Raw genomic sequence first — 19,546 nt, 5'->3', positions numbered from 1 at the left:
TCAATTTTGGGGGTGCTATTGTAAATGGAATAGTTCAATTTTTTTCTTATTCTAGTTTTTAAATTCCAATTTTTCCTATATAGTTTTGCTGATATATAAGAAATCAATTGATTTTTTTCTTATTGACTATGTATTTTGCTTTTTTCTATCTTTATCCTTTATGAACATGGTATGGTGGATTCTATTGCTGTTTGATTTCCAAAATTATGGCCTCATAAAATCAAAACCATGAATTTCAGAGCTTCAACAGGACTGCCACAAGGGAGCGCAGGGCCAGTGCTGAACAGTAGGCACTGATTATCCTAACTGCCCACAATGGCCAGAAGAGGGTTCTCAGAGTGACTTTTTCTAATCCCCTTGAATCATATGACTCCCAGGAATGGATGTCCTATTCCCACAGCAAACTTTCTTCTCAGGACTCACCTGGCGAAATTCCATGGCTGGGGGTACCTGGGGTCTATGTCCACAGTGAGGTAACCCAAACCTTCAAGACTTGCTGTAACCCTCACCCTTGTGGTCCACCAGGGGAGACCATTGCTGTGGACACCTTGGGGCTATGAGTGTGGTGACAAAAGCTTCCTTCTCCTTGGGACCCACACAGGGAAATGCTGTAGCTGAGGACACCTGGTGCCCATGTCCACAGTGAAGTAACTCTAACCCAAAATTGGGAACCCACCCAGGAAGGGACCATGGGTGCAGGCTAAAGGCACCTTGGAGCAATGACTGTTGTGACAGAGCTTCCTTGATACCCTCACAGGGAGATGCCTTGGCTGGGGACACCTAGGGACCGTGTGTACCATGAGATTTCTTCCCCTAGGAATCTACATGTGGATGGAACAGTGATTTTGGGATAACTGAAGTCTATCAGAGGAAAGGGTGGGGGAAGAATGAGGAAAAGCCTCTTTGTCCACTATCCCAGGTGCTGAGAAAGAAGCTCTGCTGTGTTTTTACTTTTGTAGGTAATATTTTGGTGGGACTTAATTTTATGAAAGTATTCCTTGTGAGGCTTTGAATGCTCACTGTCATAGTATATTTTATGGGGAGAAGGTATATTTTATGGGGAGAAAACCCAGCACACTAAAAGGAGAAATTGAGGCATAAACTCAGGGTAGTGCAGGGGAGGCTTGGGGTTCCCAGCACAGGGGACTCACTAGTGCCTGAGGGCTAAGGCTAATGTTGCTTCATTGTTTATATTTATTCTGGGTAAGTCTGCACACAGTTGAGTGATTTGTCTGATAATTCCCAGAAGCCACTGTGGTGATAACTGAGCTTACATAGACATCTGACAGAGGTTTATGTGGGAAAAACACTGGACTACATTACCCACAATTCTCAGGGGGCAGTAGCAGCTTACAGGAGTGCTCCCCACTGTGAGCTAGCAAAGTGTGGGACTACATTACCCACAGTCCTAAGGGGGAAGAAGCTCTCGGGATCCCCCACAGACAACCAGCAAAACACTAGACTACATTACCCACAATGCTTGGGGTGGAGGTGGGAATGGGAGGTTCATAGGAATTCCTTCACCATGAGCTGTAATGTGGGATTACATTACCCACAATCCTGGGGGACAGAAATCACAGGATTCCCATGCCTCACGTGAGCTGGTAAAACATGTGACTAAATTATTCACAATCCTGGGGTGGCAGAGGCTCCCAGATTCCCCCACAGGAGCCAGCAAAATGTTGCACTACAGTGCCTTCAGCACTCTGTTGTGGAAATTCTCAAGAGCCCCCTTTCTCCACCCCCAAGGCAGGCAAAATGCTGAACTACATTATTTATAATCCACGGAGGGGCAGGTAGAAGTGCACAGAATCAACCCCTTTGAGCCAGAAAATACAGGGACTTCATTACAATCTGAATGGGGCAGAAGTTCCCTGGGTTCTGCAGAGAGAACCAATACTGGACTACATTACCCACAATCTATGGGGGGGGTCACCTCACGGGAGCAAACTGACAAAATGCTGGACTACATTACCCACAGTCCTCAGGGTCAGAAACTTTTAGGAGAATTATTTCCACCTCTTCCCGTGAGTGGGGAAAAAGTCTGGATGAAATGACCTACAATCCTAAGGAAGATGAAGCCCCAGGATCCCCCATGAAGAGCTAGCAAAATGCTGAACTACATTACAACAAGAATAGAGTTAGGGTTTGGGTTTTTCTGACTCTCCTTGGGAGATTCTGGGTGCTTCCTCACCCTAAGAATTATGGGTGATGTAGTCCTTGATCTTACCCACACACCTCTGCCAGGAGACCCATGAAAGCTGAATGCACATGCTTGCCCATATACCCTGAGGATTCTGAGTAATTTTAGGGGAGGGGACAGGGCTAGGCAAAGATTAGCCACAGAGCAAAAGTTAGTGAGATTTACAAAACCAAGAGGTACTCTTGAATTTCTGCCACTAAAGACCATGGGTAGTATAGGCCCAGGTTTAACCACTGACACTGGAGATCCTGGGAACTTCTTCCCCTTAGGATTATGGATAATGTAGTCCCAATATTTCCTGCTCTTAATCTTGGTATTGTGGGAGGCTCTCCCCAAATAGTGTGGGTGAAGTATTAACAGGTGTATGGCTTAGGTTGAGGAATTCTGGGTAATTTTTCCTACCAATTCACATGGAATTGCAGGTAATATAATCCCATGTTTTATTCAAACTGTGGAGACTTGTGGGAGATTCCTCCCCTGTTAGAGTTGTGGGTAATGTAGTTTCATGATTTATTGGCTCTGTGCAGAGGATCTTGGGAACTTCCTCCCTCCTAGGATTATGGGTAATATAGTACAAATTGCCTGCCCATTGCTGGGTATTCTGGGAGCCTCCTCCCTGAGGATTTTGGGTAATGTAGTCCCATGATTTGCCCTCTCCATGTAAAGAATTCTGGGAATTTCCTGAGCCATAGAATTGTGGGTCATGTAGTTCCACGTATTACACAGTGGGTGACTTGCGAAAGCTTCCTTTCCTGTGGACTTGTGGGTATTGTAGTCCCATGATTTAGCCTCTCTGAGCAAAGAATTCTGGGAACTTCCCCTCCTTAGAATCATGAATGACATAGTATCAACATTTGCTGTTCACCACTGGGTATTCTGTGAGCCTTTTTCCATAAGGACCGTGGGTGAAGTAGTAAAGAGCATACCACTTACTTTGGGCAGCTCTGGGAATTCCACCCAATAGAATTGTGGGTAATGTAGTCCCATGATTTGTCCTCTTTGTGCAAAGGATCTTGGAAACTTCCTCCCCTTTAGTATTATAGGTAACATAGTCCCAGTATTTCTCCACTCACCACTTGGTATTTTGGGTGCCTCCTTCCCTGAGGATGATGGGTGAAGTAGTTGGGAGCGTACCACTCACTTTGGGGAATTCTGGGAAATTCCACCCCTGAGAATTGTGGGTAATGTAGTCACATAATTTATACTATCGGTGGGGAATTGTGGGAGCTTTCTCTCTATTAGAATTGTGGGTAATGTAGTCTCATAATTTGTCTTCTTCATGCAGAAATCCTGAGAACTTCCTCTGCTGAGGATTATGGGTAATGTAGTTCCAACATTTGCTTGCTCACTGCTGGGTATTCTGGAAGCCGTCTTACCCCTTAGTTTTATGGGGTATGTAATCCCAAATTTTGCCTGCTCACTGTAAGAGATCCTGGGAAATGCGTCTTCATAGAATTCTGGAAATTAAAGTTCCATTATTTGCTTGCTCACTGATGGCTGCCCTGGGAGACTCTTCCTCTAAGAAGTATTAGTAATGTAATTTCAGATTTACTGCTCACTTTGGGGAATCTTGGGTGCTTTGAGCCCATGTAATTATGGGTATTATAGTTCTAGACATAACCACTTCGGAGGGGGAGGGGGACACCATTACCCATAATCCTAAAATGGAGGAAGTTCCCAGTATCCCACTTCTTCCGTTTTAGTATTATTGGTAATGTCCCAGGTTTTCCCCTGATAGCAGCAGGTTCTCAAGTGAGGATCATGGGTAATGTAGTCCAGATTGCCTGCCTACTGCTGGGTATTCTGGGAGCCTCCTCCCTGAGGATTTTGGATAATGTAGTCCCATGATTTGCCCTCTCCATTCAAAGACTTCTGGGAACTTCCTGTGCCATAGAATTGTGGGTCATGTAGTCCCATGTATTACACAGTGGGGGACTTGTTTCTCTCCCAATGAGGATTGTGGGTAATGCAGTCTTGGGTTTATCACTCACTGGGGGATTCTGGGAGATTCCTCCCCCCATAAAGATTTAAATACTGTGTCAGTTTTACCACCGGCCAAGGGGTTCCTGGAACATCTTTGCCTTAGGTAATACAGTTCCAAGATTTATGAATAATATGCCCCCATTTTTCCTTGATAAACATTGGCAATGCTGGGAGCTTCCCTTTTTTCTTGGGATTGTGGATAGTGTAATCCCTGGTTTAGCTGGCCCACAGTAGGGAATTAGGAGTTCCTAAACCTTAGTCTGTACATGATACATTCCTAGGTTTACTACTTATGACAGAGGATCTTGGAAACTTTCTCCCATTAGGATTGTAGGTAATGTAGTCCCAAGTTTTACCTGATCACTTAGGGAATCTTAGGAATTTCTGCCCATAGTAGGATTTTGGGTAAAGTGGCCTCACAATGAGGAATTTTGGAGTCTTTCTTTTTAGAAAATTATAGATAATTATGGATAACTAAATTATGATTAATTTAGTCCTGGGTTTAACCACTCAACATGGGGTATTCTAGGACCTTCCTACCTCTTTAGAATTGGAAATAATACATTTCCAAATTTATTTGCTTGCTTCAGGGATTCCTGGGAAACTTGTTAAAAATTATTGTGGGCACTGTAGTACTATTTGACTGCCCATTCGATAATCTTGGTGCTTACTACCCCTTGGGATTGTGGAAAATGTAGTCTGTGGAATGCTGATATACCTAGCCTAGTTCTCTCTTTAGATCAGAATCCAGCTTGTCACAAGTTATGAAGGATTCATTTCTGTTTTCTGTAAAAATATTAGATGTCTGTATGGCCTGGCCATTAGTTGATGTTGTAAAGCTGATTGGAATGCCTGCCTGTGTCCTGAATTCACCCATGTCCGGTTTTCCCTGACCAGATAACAACCCTTTCCTAAACCTTAGTGACGCCTCATAAATTCTGGCCTTCCCTGGCCAGATAACGACCCTCTCTGAGTCTCTAAGATCTCCATAAATTCTGATGCCGGGGCCAGCAAAAATGTAAACTTGTGTTATGCTCCTCAGAGTGTTGTTATCTGTAACCCCCCTTTGTGTAACTTTTTGGGCTATAAAACTGGGCTGCAAGGAAGCCTCGCCGCCGCTGTCCTTGGTTCCCACGATTTTGATGGGCAAGGCAGCCTGGCGGGTTGAAATTATAACATTGCTTTAATTTGATTTTAATTGGAGTCAGTGGTCTTTTCTTGCGTCGTGGTGTAATATTTTGGAGTTCCCCAGTGAGATCAAACTGCAGGACCAGACTGCAATATCAGGCTGCTGGAAATTCTGAAGTTGGACCTTTGCTCTGGGGCTCCAGGCTGGCGAACCACTCTAGGGGGTGTGCACCTTGAGACATTCCAAGGCCCCAGGGTGAGTCTTTGGTCCTTGGAGAGCTGGAGTGAACTGCCGCCCTAAAACAATTAGCAAGCATCTGGTGGAGGAGGCCTCCATAGGTAAGTGGCGCCTTTATAACATCTGATATCCGGTTAAGGGAGATCTCTTCTGATGACAGAGAGGCGGCCTGGCGAGGTTCACATATACTCCTGTCCGGGACAGTAATGAGAAATCATTCTGGTCCTCTGTTATGTTCTGTAGGGAATTCCTCTGGAAGGGTAGAGAGGTGCTGACGGGCACGCACGCGCTCCTACCCCGGAGCTTTAGCAAGACGTTGCATTGCTCCTCTGTTTTTCTGTTTCGGTACCGGGTTTGTGTTTCCTTGTGTTTTGTTCTGTGTTCTATATGTTTTTTCTGTCTTTTGTTGTGTGACTTCTGTGGTGAAACTTAAGGAAAGTGGACATCAAAATGGGTAATAAAGCAAGTAAGCCTGATAGCCCTTTGAACTGTGTTTTAAAGAATTTTGATAAACTTTACCCCTCTTTTGTTAAGCAGAGCTATGATTATCCCATCACCAAGAATCGCCTCCAAACTTTCTGTGAGGCAGAATGGCCCACTTTTGGAGTTGGCTGGCCCCCTGAGGGCACCTTTGATCCCCAGGTGGCATGGGCTGTAACTAATGCCACTCTTGGCAACCCTGGACACCCAGATCAAATAGGATATATCCTACCCTGGGCAGAAGCAACAACTAATCCACCCCCTTGGATGAAGGTTTGTATGGTCTGGAATGGACAGGGAGGGCAGGCCCTGATTGTGACCAAAAAAACTCCCCAGGAGCCCTCAATTAAGAACCCTGTATTACAGGACGCTCAGGAGTATTCCCCCCCCCCCCCCCGCCCCTTACACAGGGGCTCCTCTTTATCTCCCTGCCACTGGTGCGGGGACAATGGAGACAGCTGCAACAACTGCACCACCACCTCCCTCCCCCTCCCCTGAGCCGCTGCAACTACCTCATTCCACCACTCCTTCTGCTACCACTTCCCCAAATAAGCCAGCTCCTGTTCTATCCCCTCCCAATACCCGACAGTGTCATAACACAGAGAGGTGCTCAGCTGTCTGTGCAGACAGAAAGATGGGTTTCTGTGATGGTAGGTACCCCTGGGCTTCTAAACTCTGTAGTGGGCAGCCAGGAATCTGAGTTTCTTTTGTTGGCAATGTGATTATTGTTGCTGGGTCTACATATAGAGACAGGTAACTGGCATTATAGGATGGCAAGACATGCAAGACTGCCAGATTCTACTTTGAGAGTCAGGGAAATAGGGTTTATGATGATAGGTGTTTGAAGGCTGTTGGACTTTATTTTGAAATCGAGGCAACAGGGTTTAAATTAAGGCTGACTCCAAGGACTGCATGGCTCTCCATGGAGGCCTGGTCAATTGAAATCTATGATTTCCTAATGCCCAAAGCTGCCTCAAAAAATGTGGAGTCATAGAACTGGGTTTCTTTGATGACAGGACACCCAAAGCTACTTGAATCTCTGTGGAGAGTAAAAAATGACAAATTCTATAAGGACAAAACTTATATAAATGTTAGGTTTTTCATGGTTAGCCAGAGAACAAGAGAAATAAAATAGCAGGAATTCCAAGTCTTCATGATCATATTTGGAGAATCAAGGAACTGGAGTACTGATGACAGGAATCTTCAGGCTGCAGGACTCTTTGTGGAGTGTCAGGGATTTGAGATTCTATTATGACAACTTGAGATTTGACACTATAATGGTGAAACTCACAAAGTTGTTGAGATTTATGTATCCTAGGTAAATGGGGTTATATTATGACAGGATTCACATTTTTTTGGCCTCTTGGTGAAAATTGAGAGATCTTGATGTTATGTTGACAGGACTCAAAGTGCTACTGTGGTCCATGCAGAGAACAAAGGGATGAAATTAAATTGATAGTAGAATTCCCATCCTGTCTGAGCTGTACATGAAAAACCAAAACAACAACAAAACAGGTTTTCTGTTTATGGCACGATGCACAGGGCTCCTGGACTCTACAATGAGAGATGGAAAACTGGTGTTCTATGACAGCAGGACAACTGAGCTTGATGTAGAGAAAAGAACCTGTTTTCTATGATAGCATAAACACCAGAGCTGCTATGAGATATGTGGAAAGCCAGGGAGCACAGGTTTGATAAACTGGCCTCCCATGTTTTCTTGGCTTTACTTGGAGACATGGAAATGGGGTTCTATCATGTCAGAACTCACAGTTCTGCAGGTCTGTATATGGAGAGCAAGGGAACTTGGTTTCTATGATGACATGACTCTCAGGACTGCTGTTCTCCATGGATATAGCAAGTGAACTATTTTTTTTTAATGTTTCCAGGAAAATCTAGTCTGGTGGAATTTACATGGAAATCACAAGAAACTGGGGTTATATGATGACAGGACTCTCAGTACTTTTGACTATCATATTAGTATTAAAGTTCATAGGGGAGTCATTGTATTAGTTTATACATATGTATACATACTAAAGATATTTAAAATACAAAAAAAGGGCTGGGGATGTGGCTCAGTGGTCAAGTGCCCTTGAGTTCAACCTGCATCACCAAAACAACAACAGCAACAACAAAAAACAGGGGACTGCAATTCTAGGATGGTTGGACTATCTGTCCTGCTAATATTTTTGTGAAAAGCATTGAAGCTGAGGTTCTATTTATGGAAGAATTCCTGGTCTCCTGGGGTCGACAAGAGAGACAGGTAAGTGGGTTTCTCTGGTAGCAGTGAAGCCAGAATTAGACAGGCAGTCAGTGTAGATAGGTAAATCGAGTCAGATCAGATATAGGAGGCCAATTTGAGTGAGTATGGGCAGTTGGATATTGTCCCCTGAGGGATCTTATCAAGAACCTGCCCCTGCTCCAACCCGTTGCCAAGGTAACCTGTCCCAAGAATTTCCCCTCCCTATAGGGAGCTATAAGGTTGTTCAGGTGTCCTTGGCTACTCTGCCCTGCCCTTCCCCCTTCAGCCCACCAGTTTTCCAACTTTTGGCCATCCCACTGGGCATTCCTGGGTTTAGTCACTAGGCAGGAAGGAGAAAGATCAGGGGGAAAAGGCAGAAGAACAAAGGAATTCTAGAACATATAAAAAGGGCAGAACACCTCATCTCTTGGGATACCAGGATACCAGCTATGGCCCCCTTCTCCCTCGCTGTTACCCCCTTTAAAATAAACCCTGGTCATATGCTTGCTTTGGTGTGCTTCTCTAATGTTAAAACTTCAACATGTGTGGAAGCAGGACTTGTCAATGATAACTGGCAGTGTTACAGCTGTTTACTGGTGACAAGTCCTTGCTTCCCCGAACGTTGAAGTATAACACCAGAGAAGCATGCCGAGGCAAGTGTAGAGTGGAAAGTGGAAGGCTTTATTAAAGGATTTCAGAAAAGACTTCCTCCAGGAGGAAAAAGGGAATCCATGATGGGGGAGGTCTTCCCTTTTTTATATCTAAGGTCTTCTTTTAGTCTTCCCACATTTTTGTCCTTTGTTTCCCTTTATCCTGCAGTGATAGAATGTAGGTGGGAAGGCCAAAATGTGAGAGATAGATGACTGGAGGAGTTATCTGGGCAGGAAGGGCCTGGGGTGGTTTGATTAGCACTTACCTGTTTGCTGGGATCTGTTTCATTAACAGTTCCTTAGAATGAGTTCCCGGAGGGCCATGGGGACATTAACATTTCAATTTCCCCAAATGCTGCTCTGGTTTCTTGGACTCCAGTTTTTGATAATGGCCTCAATTTTCTTTATCTTACTCCATATTAGACCCAATTTATGTAACTACACTAACTACCTATCTTTAAATCTGGCTTCAGCGGTATCAGCAGGGCAGTCAGTTCCTCTGAACTCTATGTTTAGAAAAATGGAACTGGGGTTCTCTTCATAGTAGGACTCACAGTGATGCTTGGCTTTACATGATAAGCTAGTAAATTAGAGTCTATGACAGCAGTACTCACTGGGAATCTTGGCTTTTTTTTTTTGGAGCATCCAGAACCTGGGATTTTATCATGGCAGTATAGCTAGGGTCTATGTAGAGAGCCAGGGACCTTGACTTGTGTAGAGCAGGATTTGCAGAGATGGTTACCTCCTCATGGAATATCAGAAAACAGGACTGAGGGAGCCTTCTGGCTGGAGTGATGATGAGGTACACAGTAAGATGGACCTTAAACATGGTGAGGGTTTTAATTAAGGCAAGGACATTCTAGGCACTCAGAGCAGCAAGAACCAAGGTGAAAAGAGAGGTGGCAAGTCATAATGACACAGGATTTATTTAGAGGAGTGGTTCTTACATTTTTTGTCTCAGAGGCTGAGGCAGGAGGATCACTTGAGAGGTCTTGAATTTGAGACAAATTCTGGGCAACAGCACAATCCAATCTTTATTCATTATTAAACATTATCCATCACAAAGAGCCTTTATCATAAGATGATATTAATTAGTTTTTATTGTTTTGGGAATTAAAATTTAGTAAAGTTTGAGTTACTGTGTCAATTCCCTATGGCTGCTCAAGGACATTGCCACAGATAGTGACTTCAGTGACAAAAAATTATTACCTAGCTCCTATAGTAAGAAGTCTAAGATGAGTTTCACAGGGCTAAAATGAAGGTATGCCAGGCAGCAATCTCTTGATGTCTAGCTCCCAAGATAAACCTCAGTTCCATGGGATTACAGATGTGCACCACCAAGCCCAGCAAAAGATTCTTAATCATATCTACAAAATCCCTTTTGTCACTTAAGATAACATATTGAAAGTTTCCACAGATGAAACATGTATATATCTTTGAAAGACCATTATTCTGCTTATCACAATTAGTAATTTACTAATTGCACATTGGCACACATTCATAAATCCTAGGGACATGGGAAGTTGAGGCAAGTGGATCAAAAGTTTGAGGAGAGCCTGGGACACTTAGCCAGACCCTGGGTTTCAAAATAAAACAGAGGGCTGGAGATGTAGCTCAGTGGCCCACATCCCTGGGCTCACACCTCAGTACCACAACACACACACACACACACACACACACACACACAAATGCATTAACAGTTAACATAAAATCGTTATAAATAATAATCAAAAAAGTGAGAAGAGCAGCATTGTTTTACTCTTTTGCAAATATTTTAAATTCTAGCATGATAAAATACTAGATTCTTGAAATTTGCTTCTGCATTCAGTTTCTTGGGTTAATGTAAGTCTGGTAGTCTCTGGTCAAATTCTGCTATACAAATATGAAATGATGATAATAAAAAGGCAAATAATGTATTATACCATGAAAAGTTTTCATTTTATGGACCCTCTGAAAGAGCTTCTTGTTTCATAGGGGCTTCTGGATTACACTTTTGATGGTTGTTTTGAGTTTGTCTGAGATACAAGGTGTATGTGTGGATGATGACCTTGGAACTATTGTTGTCATATTGATCTCCCACCTATGGTGGCCACTGAGTTCTCAAATGTCTGTAAGTTATACTGACATCAATAGAGGCTTTATGAATTGGAAAAGGTGTCACTATTTTGTTTTTTTATTTTTATTTTTTAGTTGTAGATGTGTTACCACTGTTTTACCGGTGAAGAGTCCTTGCTTCCCCAATGTTGAAGCATGCTGAGGCAAGTTCAGAGTGGAAAATAGAGGCTTTATTAAAGGACAGCAGAAAAGACTTCTCCCCTCCCTGGAGGAAGAAGGGGACCCAAGAGGTGGAATCCATGGAAGGGTGAATGTGTTCCCCTTTTGATAGCTAAGGTCTTCATCCAGCTTTCCCCCATTCCTGTCCTTTGTTCTGTTATCTTTCAGTGATGGAATATAGGGTGGGGCGCATGTGGGCCAAAGAAGTAATCTGGGCAGGAAGGACTTTTGGATTAGCATCTCCATTTTCAGTGGGAGCTGTTTCACTAACATTTTTTTATTTTATTTTTAGGTGGTGCTGTCTCTCCTTGCCCTTTATTTTATTGTTATTTTGAGACACAAGGGATGGCTAGGTTTCCCAGGTTGGCCTTCAACTTTCCAGGACTCCTCCCGCCTCAGCTTCCCAAGTAGCTGGGATTATATGTATGCCCTACAGCACTGGCTCACCACATGTTTTTATTTATTTATGTATTTTTAATATTTTATTATTTTTTTTTTCAGTTTTAGGTGGACACAACATCTTTATTTTATTTTTAGGTGGTGCTGAGGATCGAACCCAGTGCCTCATGCGTGCTAGGCAAGCACTCTACCACTGAGCCACAACCCCAGCCCTTCACCACATGTTTTTAAATGGAGAAAGATATGATTTAAATTTTCAAGTTACTTTAGTAGAATCCTGGTAACATTTTGTGGCAAAAAAGAAAAACCACATAATTTTCACATGGAGGGTGAGAGTAAAAAAATTGTCATAATGAGGAATTAAGAAAGTAATAGTTCAGGGTTGAGCTCTTGAAGCTGAAGAGGTTGCTAAAGATGTTCACGTGGAAGGTGTGGCTGTGACTGCACAGGGCTATAGGACCAGATAAGTGCTCTTTGGCATGGAGAGGTTCAAGGATGAGTGTTAGAAAACTCACCACACTGGCATCACTCTGCAAGACAGGGGGCCTGCTAAAATTACCAAACAAAACAGGAGGCTGCTCTGGAGGCCTTTAGGTGATGATATGTGAAACCAAGTATCATATCATTACTAACACAGAACACAGACTTCCATAACTATCTCATTTCTAAATAATTTTAAAACTCATTTCTCTGTTTTAACAATGAGAATAGTAGCACAGTCAACTTCTATAAAATACCACATGGTAATAAGTTACTAGGAAGGACTTGTACTTGGCAAACACAGGTTATTAAGTTCCTATGACACTGAGATGCGATACTGTTACATTGGAGCCTTAACTCATGCTCAACAGTCAATGGGTTGGGCTTTGCTTAAGCTCCGTGAGTGGTTTCTAGTGTGTCTCTGCTTGGGCTCACAGGAGGGCACCGTTTGCAGCAAGCAGCACCACCCAAAGGAGCAGACTCCATGGTCTACCAACTCACTCAAGTCCATTCCTTTCTATGGAACCTCCCGCTGCAAGGACACCGGATAGCCTTGGCTTTAGCTTTCCTGGGAGTCCACTTGGGTGAGCAACAGAGGCCTGGGGCCGCTCACCCTGGAATCCCAGCTCGAGCTGCGCGACTGCGCAGATCGCGACCTGGAAAGAGACCCCGCCCTCAGGGGGCTAGACGGAGCCCAAGAGCAATGGCAGACAGCCCAGTGCGGGCGCGCTTCCTTCTCTCTTCCGCTGGTCCTCCCGTGCACACCATTAGCTCACCTGGACGCTACTGTGGGTCTGCTGTCCGTTGTGATTGCCTCCGCCCAGGTGAGCGCAGGCTCCCGTCTTGCGGTGGCGTCGGAGAGCAAGAGGGCGGGCGCGGCAGGCGGGATGGGAGCGTGCGGGGGACCGCGGGGCGGCGGGGCGCAGAGGCTCCTGCCGCTGCTATATGGCGCTGCGGATATGGCGGCCCGGAGGAGAGGGGCGCCCTGGAACGCGCCGTCCATGGCCGCCTTCGGAACTCTGACTGGGCGCCAAGGTCCTAAGGTGAAGGTCAGGTGGAGAGCGACAGCTCCCTCTGACCGGGCAGGCGGTGGTCGCATCCTTAATGCAGAGGGGTCTGCGCTGCTCCGGAGCCTGCGTCTTAGAGGTCAGGGCTGTAATTAGCTGGAGGGACTCATTGTGTAGCAAAGGGATCTGCAGCCTGTGATGGCAGGATGTTCAGAACTGATGGTTTTGAGTGGTAAGCAATGTCTGGACTCCCAGAGCTGCTGCTTTTTTATATGGCGAAGAAGGAAGCTGATGTTCTGTTGATAAGACTTGAAGTGCTCCAAGATTTATGAGAAACATCATGGAAGTGTGGTTCTGTGATGGTAGGACTCATAGTACTGCTGGATTCTGGTAATAAGGGAACTGGGATTCTATTGATGACTGGACAATTAGGACTACTGTCTTCTAGATAGAAAGACATGGAACTGTTGTCTACGACAGCAGTACACACAGGGCTGCTGCAATCATCATGGAGACACAGAAAGTTGTGTTTCCATGATATCAGAAATCCAAGGGCTGCTGGTGTCCACATGGAGAGGCAGGTGACTGGTGTTGTAAGATGGCAGAATTCACTGGGTTACTGGGCTGTATGATGGCAGGATTGACAGAGCTGCTGAACTCCATGTGTAAGCAAGGGGAATTTATGGTATGCCTCACAGTACTGCTGGGATCTGCTTGGAGAGCAAGTTAACTTGGTTGTATGATGGCAGGAATTGCCAGGCTGCTGGTTTTAATGTGGAGAGCAGAGAAAATGGGTTTCTCTAATGACAGGATTCCTGGGGCTGCTGGTGTGTATGTTCAAGGGGAGATAATTGGGTTTCTATGATGGCAGAAATTGCAGGGGTTCTTGAATTTACATGGAAGTCACAGAAAATTGGGGTTCTGTGATGTCAGGACTTACAAACTTGCTCTGCTCTTTGTGGACAGCTAGGGAAATGGGTTCTTATGATGGCAGGATGTGAAGGACTGATGGACTGCTGTAGAAAAGCCAGGCAACTTGGTTTCCATGATGGGTGGACACACAGTACTGACGGGCTGTACATCAGGAACAGGAGAATGGGATTCTGTGTGGTCAGGAAATCATACTGTCCAGAATTTCCATTGCTAGTGGTCTATAATGCTCATGGTCTCAGAATTACCATGGCTGCTGGAATCTATTTGGAGATCCACAATGCCAGGGCTACTTCTGTCCATATTCAAAGCCAGGCAACTGGGATAATGATAGCAGGAAATGCAGGGATTCTGGGCACCAATTGTACAGGCAGATGACTGGGGTTCTATTGATGGATAGATGTGCAATACTGTTGAATTCTATATCCAGAAAACTGGAGTTTTCTGATGGAAGGATTCTTAAGGTTGATCATGTCTACTGGCAGATCCAAGAAACTTGATATCTAAAATGTGAACAATTGCAGAGTTGCACATGTCCACATGGAGAGACAGGAACATACAGGATTGCTGTGCTGTATATGGAGACCCACCTAACTGGTGTTCTATGAGAGCAAGAATCACAGGGCTGCTGTGCTCCCTGAAAAGAGCTGACAGTTTCTTTTTTTAATGGGGGATGAAACACCATAACTATTATAATTTTTTACTCAGATCCACATTTTTCTTCCTGGAACTCTTTATGAGCCTGTCCCTCATTTTCATGACTTAAACAGATGGAAAGAACACATACACATTTTGCTTTGAATATCTTCTTCCAGTTCTTTGGTGTAAAAACCTAGGAACAGACTTGAGTACTATGATAATTCTAATTTTAACTTTTTGATGAAACTGCAATTATTTCACACACAGGTTACACATTTGTCTTCATTCTTACCAATGCTTGCTATTTTAAATTATTTTGAAAATGGTTATATTAACAGGAGTGAGGAAATTTCACTGACTTTAACTTACATGACCATAATTAATGAGACCTTAAGCATCTTTTCATATTTGTTAGTGCAGTGTGTATTTAAGTTCTTTTTTCAAGTTGAAAAGCATATATATATATATATATATATATATATATATATATATATATATATATATATATATGCCTTTTATTTCTTTATGTGTGTTGGTGAGTCATAATAAGAAATCTGGACAAGGCACAGTGTTGGGGAGGGTGAGGCAGGGGGAATACAAATTCAAAGCCATCCTGAACAACTTATTGATACCCTAAAGCAACTTAGGAAGACCTTATCTAAAAATAAAATAAATAATAAAGGTACGGGGATGGAGCTCAGTAGTTAAGTGTCCCTGGGTTCAATCTCTGGTACCAAAAAAAAAAAAAAAAAAAAAAAAAAGTCTTTGACCCAGTTTCCTGGCACTAACCTCCTGATCCTTCAATCTATGAAGCAGTGTGTCTATTTGCAGCCAGGGAGGTGAACCATGATCTATGATTTCTGGGTGGCCCTGGATGGCTAGGTGCAGTGGAACCTACTCTGATTTGCTCACTGGAACTTGTGCCCTCCCACAAGTTTGGGGAGGATTGAGGATTTGGGAGGATTCCTTCCAATGAGCTAATCACAGAAGTTGATTAAACCTGTGGGAGGGTACAAGTTCCAATGAGCTAATCACAGAAGTTTCAGGTGATCACCATGAGCAATTATTTAATAAATCATTAAATGAAAAGCAAAAGGACAGGGGTTAAGGACCTTCCATGTTGCTGAAGGTGCTGGGAGGTGGGACCTGGAGAGGGCATGAAGGGACATGCTGTTTATGACTTCTTTTACCTAATTTTTGTCACCTGCCTTTTCAAGTTTATTATTTAAGATATGTTTGAAAGATAGGCTTTGTGGTGAGTTGGCAGTACTAAGTACACTCCTTTCTGACTCCTGTGAGCCACATTAGAAAAAAAAGGGGCCTTGAAACCTCACATTTTTTTTTAATATTTATTTTTTAGTTTTCGGCAGACACAACATCTTTGTTTGTATGTGGTGCTGAGGATCGAACCCGGGCCGCACGCATGCCAGGCGAGCGTGCTACCGCTTGAGCCACATCCCCAGCCCTGAAAGCTCACATTTGTGTCCATGAACATGGGAGGTATTTACATCTTCTTGAGTCATCTTCAATTTCTTTATTCTATGTTCTATAGATTTCATTGTAGAGATCTTTCACCTCCTTGGTTAGATTTATTCCCAGGTATTTTATTTTCTTTGAGGCTATTGAGAATGGAATAGTTTTTGTGATTACTTTCTCTGCAGATTAATTATTGATGTATAGGAAAGCTACTGATTTTTTATGTTGATTCTGTAACTTGCTACTTTGACAAACTTGCTTATTAGCCCTGATAGTCTTTTGGTGGTGTTTTTTTGATATTCTAAGTATAGGACCAAATCATCTGCCAACAGTGATAATTTGACTCCTTTCTTTCCTACTTTTAATCCCTTTATTTCCTTCTCTTGCCTAATTGTTCTGCCTAGAATTATATTAAACAGGAGTGGTGAGAGTGGACATCTTTGTCTTGTTATTGATTTTAAAGGAAATGCTTTCAGTTTTCTCCTGTTTACTGTGGGGTTGGCTTTAGGTTTTTTCATATATACCCTTTAGGGTATTGAGGTAGGTTCCTTCTATCCCTAGTTTCTTCATTGCTTTTATCTTGTCAAATTTGGTGCTGAATTTTATCAAAGGCTTTCTCTGTACCTATCAAGATTACTAAATGATTTTTGCCCTTATTTCTACTTATGTGATGAATTACATTTATTGATCTGTGTATATTAAACCATCCTTGCATCTCTGGTATAAAACCAAGTTGATCATGACGTACAATCTTCTTAGTATGTTGTTGAACATGATTTGCTAATATTTTATTAGGTATATTTTTTAAAAGTCTAAGTTCATCAATGATATTGGTCTGCAGTGTTCTTTACTTGATGTGTCCTTATCTGGTTTTGATATGAGAGTGATACTAGCTTCATAGAATGAATTTGGAAGTGCTCCATTCCTTTCTATTTCATGGATTAATTTGAGGAGTATTGGCTTTAGTTCTTCTTTAAAGGTCTGATAGAATTCAGCTGAGAATCCATCTGGTCCCAGGGTTTTATTTTTTGGAAGGCATTTTTTATGGTTTCTATATATCATTCCTAGTTATTGGTCTGTTTAGGTTTTCTATGTCCTCTTGATTCAGTTTTAGCAGGTTGTATGTGTCTATTTCTTCTAGGTTTTCCAATTTATTGGAATATAAGTTTTCAATATAGTCCCTAATGTTCTGCTGAATTTCTGTAATGTCTGTGATTTCCCCTTTTTCATCTCAAATTTTATTTATGTAAGTCTTCTCTCGTTTCATTTTGGTTAGTCTGGCTAAATACTTATCAATCTTGTTTATCTCAGAGTTAGCCCCTTTATTGCACAAAGTGTGTCCACTGAAAGCCCATTTCACTGAAAGCCCATTTCTGTGCAAGGGCAAACCTGCATTTACTTCCCCTTGGCCAGCCTTTCACATCCCCCTTTTGCAGCTGCCTGCTCTTTGCAGTAGCATCCATTGGGCTTAGACACTGAACTTCTGCTGAAATCCAGAAGGCCTTGGTGGAAAACTCTTGTGTCCAAGATGAGGACAACCTGGTGTCTGTAGGACAGGGAACCTCCTGGCAGTAAGGAGGCAGGGCTTATTGCCCCATGTGGAAGTGCCACAGGTCAGAGCAGTGCCCAGAGCCCAGCCAAGTGTAAGATCCCTTCTGCAGTCTTCCTTTCTGCCTTTCTCCTGTGAATTGCTTTCATGTATGCTATGTAGAAGTAGCTCCCATTCCACCTGTTAATTGGGTAATTCAGACTCAAGATCAGAGAGTCAGGGCCTGGGTGTTTACTCAACAGTTCTCAAAACTCCTTACATAGGCTCAGTCACTATTCCTAGACATAACTTTGTCCCAGCCTCAATATCATGTGTAAACACCACATCATGCCTATCAGCTTCTGGCCCCACCATATTGCAGGGCCCAGTCTTAGATGAAGGAAAAACCAAACCTACTTGCATCGGACACTGAGAAATCTCAGATCCAAAACTTGAAAGAAAGGTTTAAGTCTTGAAAGGGGGAATAGCAAATGAGGGCATTTAGTTTTTATTTTTAATTTTTATTTTCTTTTTATGTGGTGCTGAGGATTGAACCCAGGGCCTCACATATATGAGGCAAGCGTTCAGTCACTGAGCCAAACCCCAGCCTCGCAAATGAGGGCATTTACTGCATGGTTCTCCAAACAATGTGGGGTACATTGAAGTATGGGCAAGTACCTATGTGGAATTACGTTATGGCTGCATTGACTTGAAGCGTGAGTACAAGCTGAATACAGAGCTATGGAGAGGGGAGCAGGATCCATGCACAGAGGGTGGCAGTGCTAGAGCCCCAGAGTGCTTTCCAACCCTGAAAGCACCAGCTCCTCGCTGCCCATCTGGTGGGAACCAGGACAGCACTGCCACCGCCTGGCGGAGGGGGGGAAACTACAGCTCAGAGTTGTTAAGTCACATAGCCAAACCATGCAGGCTTGGGCCAGGGTGCAGCGGAATTAGAACTCAAGAAATCACGACCTGGAATGCAGCCCTTTCTCCCATTCCAGCGCCCTGAATTGACTTTATGGAGCCTGGAGGGCACTAGCCCTTCCCAGGTGTGGCTTCAGGGGTTCCGGGTCTCCACGCTCTGCTGCCAAAAAGGTCCTCTGTTTGTGTCACCCATAGGAGGTACCTGCGGACAGAAGCCAGGTTGTAGGTTTCTGAAAGGTGCTTGGTTTATCCTGCAGTGGAAACTGTGGGCCTGGCATCTGCGCACCACGGCTCTGCTCTTTCTCCTCCAGGCTCCCCAGCCTGAGGAGGCGCTCACCTGTTCTGCTCCACTCCCACAGAGATGCCACCAGTCCCCGGGAGGCAGGGACACTCTGCTCACCCAGAGGAGACCTGCAGGATTTCGGTGGGTTGGAGCTACAGTTGCTAACCTCAGGGCAACTATGGATCAATGAAAATGAAGGGAAAAGTTAATTGGAAAAACAGATAACACCTCTGCAGCCTCTGGACACAGAGAAAGTCGCTCAGATGGCAGAGTGTGCAAACCCCAACAACTGCTAAACCATCCTTTTAGATCAAAACATGGGATGATGGGCTCTATTTTAGCTAAAATATGCAAATGTATGTTGAATAACCAGAACAGTGAATTTCAGAGGTTGTTGATTTTGGGGGTGGGTTGAATTTAGAACCTCATCATGAAACATGTGGTCATGCACATCTTCTAGAGTTTTACAGTTTTCCATTTTAAATGAAAATCTGGAGAGTAGTTTGATAGGTTCTGGCATCCATATGTGTGGCTTCTTGAAGTGTGTGTCCTTTTGAAGTCAGTGATGTCTAGTCTAGGTTTAAAAAGAGCATGTTGGGAATTTCTGGAATTCACTGAATCTTCAGATCAGGTTTGAGGTAGTTTCATCTTAATTATATTGAGACCTGAACAAAGACTATCTCTG

This window comes from Marmota flaviventris, chromosome 19 (assembly GCF_047511675.1).
Source record: "Marmota flaviventris isolate mMarFla1 chromosome 19, mMarFla1.hap1, whole genome shotgun sequence".
In the NCBI taxonomy this organism is placed as follows: domain Eukaryota; kingdom Metazoa; phylum Chordata; class Mammalia; order Rodentia; family Sciuridae; genus Marmota; species Marmota flaviventris.
This window is presented reverse-complemented; position numbering follows the sequence as displayed.